This window comes from Poecilia latipinna, unplaced genomic scaffold, assembly GCF_001443285.1.
Source record: "Poecilia latipinna isolate Pla-1442-1.1 unplaced genomic scaffold, P_latipinna-1.0 Scaffold1850, whole genome shotgun sequence".
NCBI lineage: Eukaryota > Metazoa > Chordata > Actinopteri > Cyprinodontiformes > Poeciliidae > Poecilia > Poecilia latipinna.
In genome coordinates, this window is record NW_015114466.1 from 53,037 (window position 1) to 61,926 (window position 8,890).

Genomic DNA, 8,890 nt, shown 5'->3' on the forward strand with positions numbered 1-8,890 from the left:
AATACAAGAGTAATGGCAATGTATGCCATCCAAACAGGCACTTTTTTTTCCCCTCCACCCTCTTCTACTTGTGATTCTTTTTGTGCCAGGGTAGAAACCACCCCAGAGTTTTAGGACCATGAATTCATCATTATGCTTTCTTAAAGAGCGCTTCATATATCGAGAAAAGAATGATGATCCTTGATAGTCAAAATGTTTTGCATTTTAAGGGGTTCCGGCCGGGGAATTGGAGAGGGAGCTGTAGAGCTTGAGGAGTTCTATTTTTCAGTGATCACTTATATAAATTAGAATATTTTTATCTGTGGAACAAAAAGTCTTATTTCAACCACAATGAAGTAATAGAAACTTTTGCACTCGGTGTTCCAGCATTAATATGCTGATTAGGAGCTTCCTTGAATAATGATGATGCTGTACTCTGGTGCTTCACCCGCCACATTTTAAGAATTCGTTCTCAAGCAGTTCCCAGTCGATTAGATAGCCTTACTTTCTCCCGATTTTTACCCCTTTGTCTCTTCCAATATTGACCTAGCTTGTTGCAATCACAGCTGTAGCCCCTTGTTTTGCATTTCTTAATCTGATGACCCAGGGAGCACTTCAGCAGGGGCTGAACGGAGCAGCGAGGCGTGCAGATGTAGCCGCCTCTGGCCGCCCCTCTGCTTCTTCTGCTGGGACATGCCAGAGCATTAGCCACTTCATCAGGTTCTTTGTTGTCTGCCTCTCTTTTGTGTTGCCCTTGAGGCTGCTTCAAGCAACGCCACGCACACAGTCCCCTGGACATCTTGATACAACCAATTCAAACCGACTTGGAGGACTCACTTGCTTTGTGACTTTTTCAGGCTTTGGACCCAAAATCAGCTCTCTTCCTATTGACCTTATCACCTCCTCTCATAATGCAATCAATTGTTTACTTTTCATTCTAACATTTAAAACATAAATCCAGGTATTCAGCTGCCAAATAAGCGTGTGTGAGCACGCTCCGCAGCCCTGCATGTGTTTCAGAACCTCACCCCACATAAAATATTTCCATCTCCCGAAGTACAAAAGTGTTGACTCACCTCCAGAAAACCACTTGTTTGATTTGCCATGTGAGCACATTGCACAGAGACACCCATAGCTTTCACCAGTCAGAGACTCACTCACTCAGCCTCTCACTTTGCTTCGCATTTCAGAGTAATTTTCGCTCCCGACACCGCGGCTCTGCCTACCTGCCAATTTCGGTCTCGGCTCCTGAATGGGTGATTTGTAAAGCCATGTTCACCTCAACACTCTGAAGATTTACTCAGGAGTGAGCTTGCCAGGTATTTGAGCTGTCAGTTTGCTTTGTGTTCGCAAACTTGCTGAAGGGAAAGTAATAGCTATACTCAGCCCGTTTGCTCAGCCAGCTGAGTTGCTGTTGGACCTGCAGTGGAATACATATGGTTGTTAGTGCTTTACCAATGAAAACTGGCATCATTTCATTGTTACGACACAAGTATTTTGGGAGCTGATGTTTTCCCATTTTGAAGAACAATACGTTCAAATGCAGACAAACTTGGATACATTTAAAATTACTAATGTACTTAAATGTGTGCATGATGACAAATGGAACCTGAGTAAAGACATTTGGAGGGCTTTGGAAGAGTTTTCATATGTGTTGAGCTTCACATTTTGTCACCTTACAACAATCAAACTTTATTGTATAATATCGTAATTTATCTGGTTGACCAAGACAAACAGGTGCATATTTGTGAAGTGGAAGTCAAATTATATATGGCTTTCAGAATGTTTCACAGTAAGATGAGTAGCAAAGTTAATTTCACACAAAATAAGACTAATCTTATTATGCTTGAACTTTTAGACTTGAACAGAATGTTCAGGTTTTGCCACTTTTTATGTTATTTATGTACGCTGGTTGGGCCATTCTGACTCATGAACAGGCTGTAATCTAAAGTATTTTGTTGTACTGTATTTTTCCAGAAATATTTTGCATCTAACTTTTGATATATTGATCTCTTGTAGTGAAACGGTTCACCAATTCATACTGAAAATTGTTGGACGAGTTCTTCTGCTTATTATAAACCTCAGAATATTTACGTACACAACCAACTGTGCACCATGCAACTTTAAAGCTGCAGTATGTAACTTTTATTTTTTCCATGTTAGATAAAACAGTCACTATGTCCTGGCAGTAGAATGTGAGATTGATAATGTGTGAAAAAAGTCTATCTCCTCTGCCGCCTCTCTGTATTTCTACTGCCATCTGCAGAAATACACCTCTTCCAGTGTATTTCCAGAATACCTTCCAGGAAAAGGTGGAAGGTCTTAGCACTGTCAATCACCCTTTTGTACGTGTTGCTCTCCAAGTAGAGCCTGTTTTGAATGCACAAGCCAGTTACAATGGCCAACTATGGTTCTGGATAAACAGTTTTCCTATAACGATAAATTGTTTCCCTGCTATTAGCACGGCTAGGCTGCTTCTCTGATGATTGCTCTCTGTACATAGGCACTCCACACATTTCAGATTTTTAATTATAAAACATTTTGAAATAGTTAGTATAACCAACTTACTTTGTGTTTGTCTATTACAAAAACCACCTCATAAGTTATACCAAATTAATGGGTATTTATGTAACAAAATAATAATAAAAAAGGTATAAGGGGTAGGATCACTTTTGCACTTTACTGCCTACACACTACACTTTGTAGCTCAACCTGTGTTTTCTGTTTGGCTACACATCTTTTAAATTTTTCTCTTACTGGTTCTACTCCCTACTTCCCATCGCTATGATTTGTAAACAAGATGTTGCTCTTTTTTTTTTTTTTTTTCTTTTTTTTTTGCTTTGTTTTTTTTTTTTTCAGCTGGAGGTCGTTGATTTGTCTGCCTCTCCCCGCTGGTCACTGAGGTCACAGTTGCCCCGGAAGCATCAAAGCAAAGAAAATGAGAAGCCCCGCTTGGCTCTCCCGCTGGCGACCGGGAGCACCCCTTGCCCGCTCCCGCCCTGATGATTAATGCCACCCCCGTCCAGCCACAAACCTTTCTGCCTCAGATAATGCCAGGCAGCAAGCACGGCTGACACTTTTAATGTATAATTAAGTAGAAAAAGTCAGCACCGGCTATGCAAATTTTTTAAAATGATAAATGACGCTGTTCAGCAGCAGGGATTGATTTGGTGTAAATGAAACTAATTAAGGAAATGTCAAACATAATTAATAAAACAGGTTTAAGCTGCAAAACATTGTCAATTGAATGAATGAGGAGGCATTGGCTCCCATTGTTCAGGCTTTATTTAGGTCTTGTGTTTAGCTTGTTCTCTGCTCCAGAATGCTCTCTCCCCTCCCCGCTCCCTCCACCACCAATTCCCTGAGAGGGGGAAAATAAATTTGCTTGTCTCTCCGCTGACTGTAGAAATTAATTGCTGAAATCTTGTCCCATCCAAGTGTTACATTCACACGGAGGACATTAACATAACTAATTTGAAAGAGCTCAAATGACTGCATAATGGAGCTCCGTCACCATGCATGACAGTCGCTGGTCATACCAAATTAGCTTGGTTTTATAATTGAAAATTTTTTACCCCTTTTTTTCCTTATTTTTATGCCAGTCTCCTACCTTATTTCGGCGTACGTATTCTTGTTTTCTTTGCCGTCCTTCACTACGTGAAATATTTCAGTTTTGTTTGGTCGCTCTGATAAGAACAAAGGTTTTATAATTTACAAAAAGAGTGCTTGACCTATAATTAGAGAAGAGGAGTGAGTGGGGGTGGGGGGTGTGGGCAGTGGGGGTAGGTGGGAACGCGGGTGCGAAGTGGTGGCAGCAGAGTCAGATCCTTAGTCCTGGTAATGATGCTGGAGACCTTGTGGCCCCTAGGGAGGTAGATGAATAATGGGACGGTCTATTTTTATGGGGATGCAAAGCAATGGGCCACCAGCCGCTGGGATGGTGGTGCGTGGGTACGGCGCCGGGCAGTGGGGGCTAGCAGGGGGCAAAGGAGAGTGAATACTCAACCTGCCAGATTGCAGACTCTTAGCCCTGCACATCAGTTGTGTTTGTCAGCCTGATGCACCACTGTCGGCCTGTTTGCCCCCACGCCAGCCGCTTCCCTTGCAGCAGAGAGACGGGGGAAGAGGGAGAAAGGGAGAGGAAGAGAGAGAGAAGTGTATGTGTGGGTGGATGGGAGGGGTGGGGTGAAGGAAAAACATCTGCCACTGAGAGGAGAACATAGGGCTCAAAGACAAAAGGTGAAGGGAGGATAAAAGTGAGGTAATGGATATACATTAATAGCCATATAAATGAATTATAAACATGTTTGTGAAAATTAAAGATGTTTTACTGGATGAAACGGTTCGCGTTTGTTACAATGCTAATAAATCTCGAAGAGTCTTGGAATAAGAAGTCACACTACTCAAATTTGACCGTCTCAAGTGTGGAGGAGCCGGATAGTGTTCAGACACAACCGGTTTTGTATTTTTGTTCCGTGAAACTACAGTCTCCAAGGGTAAATGCGGACGTACCAATCTCTGTTTGATACCCAGTTGAAAATGACGAAAAGAGTCATATAGATACGCTTGAAAACAACACATCACATTTCCTCAGTTTTACAACTCAATGGCATTGTGGAAATGTAAAAAAAATTATAATTTTCTTCTTTTACCCGACACCAACATGTTTGGATCCAAACAGAGTTTTAGCTGGTCAGCCATGATATGCTGCCTTTAACTTGAGGTTAGCTCAGTCAAGACGTCTTCCACAATGTTCTGGTAACAAATCACTGTAAAAGAACATAGTTTTGTTTTTATTTGAAAATAATCTGATAGCTTATATTTAACATATTTAATATGTTGGATAAAATTATAATATGGCTCAAAATAGGCACATCACATTAGGAGTATTTGGTGTGGGAACACCTTAGGGAACTTATCTCAACCAAAATGAGTATTAAGGAGTAAAGTGTTGTAACTTTTGCCTCAGTTAGAATACAAATTTAGTTTTGGGGGTTTACACGCAGTTAAATCAGATTTTGATATATGAATATTTATGTCGGGACTCGGCGCATACAGCTACAGTCATCAATAAATATACATTGTGCTTCTGCAGATGATATTTACACTTGGAGCTATTTGTTGAAATGTCCATTTCCTCCCTCTTTTGTTATGAATCTGTGATAATTTGGCTTGTGTCATTTTTCAGTGCAGTGGCAGTTAATGACGTGACAAAACTCGCAGAAAAACAGTTGTTCTCCTGGCCCCAAAAGTGTAGTGGCTTTTTCTTTAAAGCCGTCTAACTCAGCGATTAGTATTTTGTCTCCCTCACTAACGTGTTATACACCTGAGCGGAGCTGCTGCAGCCTCTCTACGTAGTTTGGTTAAGGGAGAAAGGGGCTCATTCTGAGCAGCACGGCAAGATGCAGGATACCTACTAATGTGTGCAAACTGTAATGCGCGAAAACAGGCTGAATGTTAAAAACTGCTGAATTATAACATAATCGCACACTGTGATTGGAATGCCTGGGGTCAAATCAGGACATTTCCTCATGGCAAATACCGTATAGTCTTATGTATCGAGTCAAACCTGGTGCACAGAATGGTACGCTTGCCTGAAAACACATTTTGTGTTTTGGTTTCAAAATAAATTCTCTCTTATGTATTGAAAACCAAGAGCAGTTCTCTGGAGTCTAGGGCAAAACAAAACTGGAAAAACAAAATGTGCACAAACAACAGAAAACAAACAAACAAAAAAAAACAGAAAAAATCTGAAACTGGCTTCCCCCCCCCCCCGTCTATTTTCACTCATCTTTATTTAATTATTCCAGTAAACACACATGGACTTGCAAAAGTATTCCTAAATCCCAAACCTGCTTTTTTTTTTTTAGTGTGTGTTTTTATCCCCAACACTTGCAGCTTTACAGCAGCCACCCACAGAGCTTTGTTTTATTTTTTTAACAGTACATTGTTCACTTAAAGCAGATTTATTTTTTTAAGTTACGGTCTTTGAGTGCATTTTCTAATGTTGTCATTCTTGTGACCAGCGACAGACACTGGTCCACTGGTAGCAGGCAGATTAAAATGAGAGCAGCTGTTGCAGTTGGCCGAATGTTTCTAAATGAACCTTAAGGAAAATATAAGTCAATATCACCATTAACACCCTTTCTCTACAGCTAAAACTTGAACAGTTTGTGTTAGTATTTGTTCTTCTTTATATATATTTAAGAAAACCATAACCCACTGTGTACTGTTTATCTTGAAAATAAAATTCAAATGTGGTGCCAAAGAAAAATCTCATAGTGCCACAGTTTTGCATATTTCTATATAATAACATGTACAAATTGCTGAAATATTGACATTACATTATCTATTTTACCAATATTCACGAAGTTTTGATTACCATGGTTTAAAATGTGTGTGACAAATTTAACTGGAAATATTGTATAAAACTAAAATAAGAAATAAAATTGTCAAAATGTATGCAATAAATCCAAGTGTATGCATTGAAATTGTTTGTACATGAAACTTTAAAGGCTTTACAGCTAGATAAAGGAATTTATCCCAGGTAGTTTTAAGATAAAATAACCTCTAAAAATTTGTAATAGCAGATAAGTTATTTAATTAGAAAGTTAATTAATTTGAAATGTTAAAAAATCCTTGAAAAGTACAAGTCTATCAATGTATGAGACTTTACAAACCAAGAACAATTTGACATGCCAAATTTAATCTCTAATATTTTTCACAACAGAAATTACCGCATATTTTTTTCTTCTCAAGTTTTCAAAGTTGTGTTTTATGTTCTTTCTTTCTGATTTACTTATTTTGCTGTGATGCTTTCATGGCAGCCAACCTTTAAAATGCCAAGGGTTGTGAGTCAAACATATGCAGCACACATCACAATTTATTACCCTACATTTGCCTGATAATTTTTCTCCGCTGACAAGCTTAGGTAAATCATATAGCCTTTGCCATAATGTATGAGCACTCATGCCAGCTTGATGAGTAAAGTCTGTTACCCCTGTGGTGTTTTAGTTCCCATAAGACCAATAAGGCTTGTCTGCATTGTAACACGACTGGAATTACCACAGGAACAGGTAAAGGTCCAAGTATTTATAGAAGATGTATGCAAATGGCCGAGTGCCATGTTGGATTGTTATGCACGGAGGTGACACTTAAATACATGTACGTAGAAGGAAAAATATATAGACTTCTACCTTTCTTTGGACAAGTCTAATCATTTAGGATTACTTCCTCTCCTCATTTCATTTGAATATATTCAGCTTGGACTCAGAATGGGGATGTGTCTCTCTGTTCCCATGTATATTACTTCTTCCTGCTGAAGGCTCATTATTTTACAGCGCGGTGTTTGAGAGGCGGCCCCAGTCTCTGAACCCTCTGTTGAGGCTGTATTAATCAAACTTCACACAGTGGGAAAAGGTCCACCCGCTGACAGGGCACTCCTCACTCCACACTTCAGGGCTAAAAGGAAAACACACAACATAAGTTTTTTTTTTTTTTGTAGTGAAACACTTAAAGTTTTTGTAGATTAGTCTTTTGGGTTGTTAAAAAAAATAAAAAAATACGCAAGTTGACAAAACTTCATAGGTGGTCCGTCGCATGTTTAGTGTTGATGTGATTTCTTCCTTTTTAATATTTTTAGATAACTTGATTTTTTTTTTTCCGTTGGGGAAATGATTTTTCAGCTCCCATTAAATATATTCAGATAAAATATTGGATTTTTCTAAAATGTTCATCTTGAGATTGTCCTTCTGGAATGGTAAATTAATTCCTTATACAACTTTTCAAACATCCTTGATGTTTATATGCGGATCTAAAAATCTACTCAAATAGGTGCTGGATGAAAATAGTCTAATGTATAAAACATAAAAGTAGCTCTGTACAACGAGCAAATGTCCACACTATAGTATGTCATCATCCTGAATGCTTTCTATAGGGAGTTTTTTAGGATTGCAATATCATTCCTCTGTTTATATTGTATGACATTACATTATATTAAGCAAAGATACTATAGGTAAAGAAAAGCTTGTTTGGATCTGAATCTGTTCTGTTCGGTTTGACTTTTGAATGTTCTTGAACCATACGTTCTTTATTCCATTTGCCTGTCATTCACTATGATGTTTTCTTTCCTTCAGAGTGTGTGTATGACAGCTCCACATTAATCTGCTAAAAGAAAACTAACAGACAAGAAAACGCAGACATAGTTATGTAAAAACTTAGGTTGTTTTTTCTTATGATGAGCTTCCTTGTTAAGACTTCTCAAACTAGGATCTAGTTTGGCTGTAATGACGTCCAAGGGCCCGAGGGGCTACAGTGACTCAGTGGCCCTCAAGTACTCAAACAATTGCATGACAGACCTCGGAGAAATGCAAGAGAAACACAAACGCATCACTTCTCGCTCTCATCATTTCCCATTGTCCCCTAGTCGTCTTCTCTCAATCTCCATCTCTCTGTGTCTCGTTCTCTCTTTTTGTCTCCTCGTGATGCTTTGACCTGTCTAAGCAGGTCATCGCTCTTGAGTGGCGGAGCTTATAGTTGGAAAAGCCTATAGTTGGAGGCTCCTACTCCCACAACCAGAGCAAAGGGTGAGTTTTCTGTTACACAACTGGCACTCTGATATCTGAAAATTTCTCCTCTCTGCCATCTCACTGGAGGCGAGAGAACACAAGTGTACAGGGTAGCTGTGTAAATTTAAACCAGCAAACTTTCTGATGGAAATAGCTGTGACCCCAGAGTGGTCTTGTCTTGAGTTGAAGCATTGTTGTAATCAATACAGGCTCTCACGGGGATGGCGGCCAAGGACCTTTTGTTCCCCGTTTGTGGAAATAACGGAGAAGACTGTTTGTTATTTTGCCCAGACATGCCGCAAACTCGCAGATATGGCCGGGGTATTGCAGGTTATGGTGTCGGC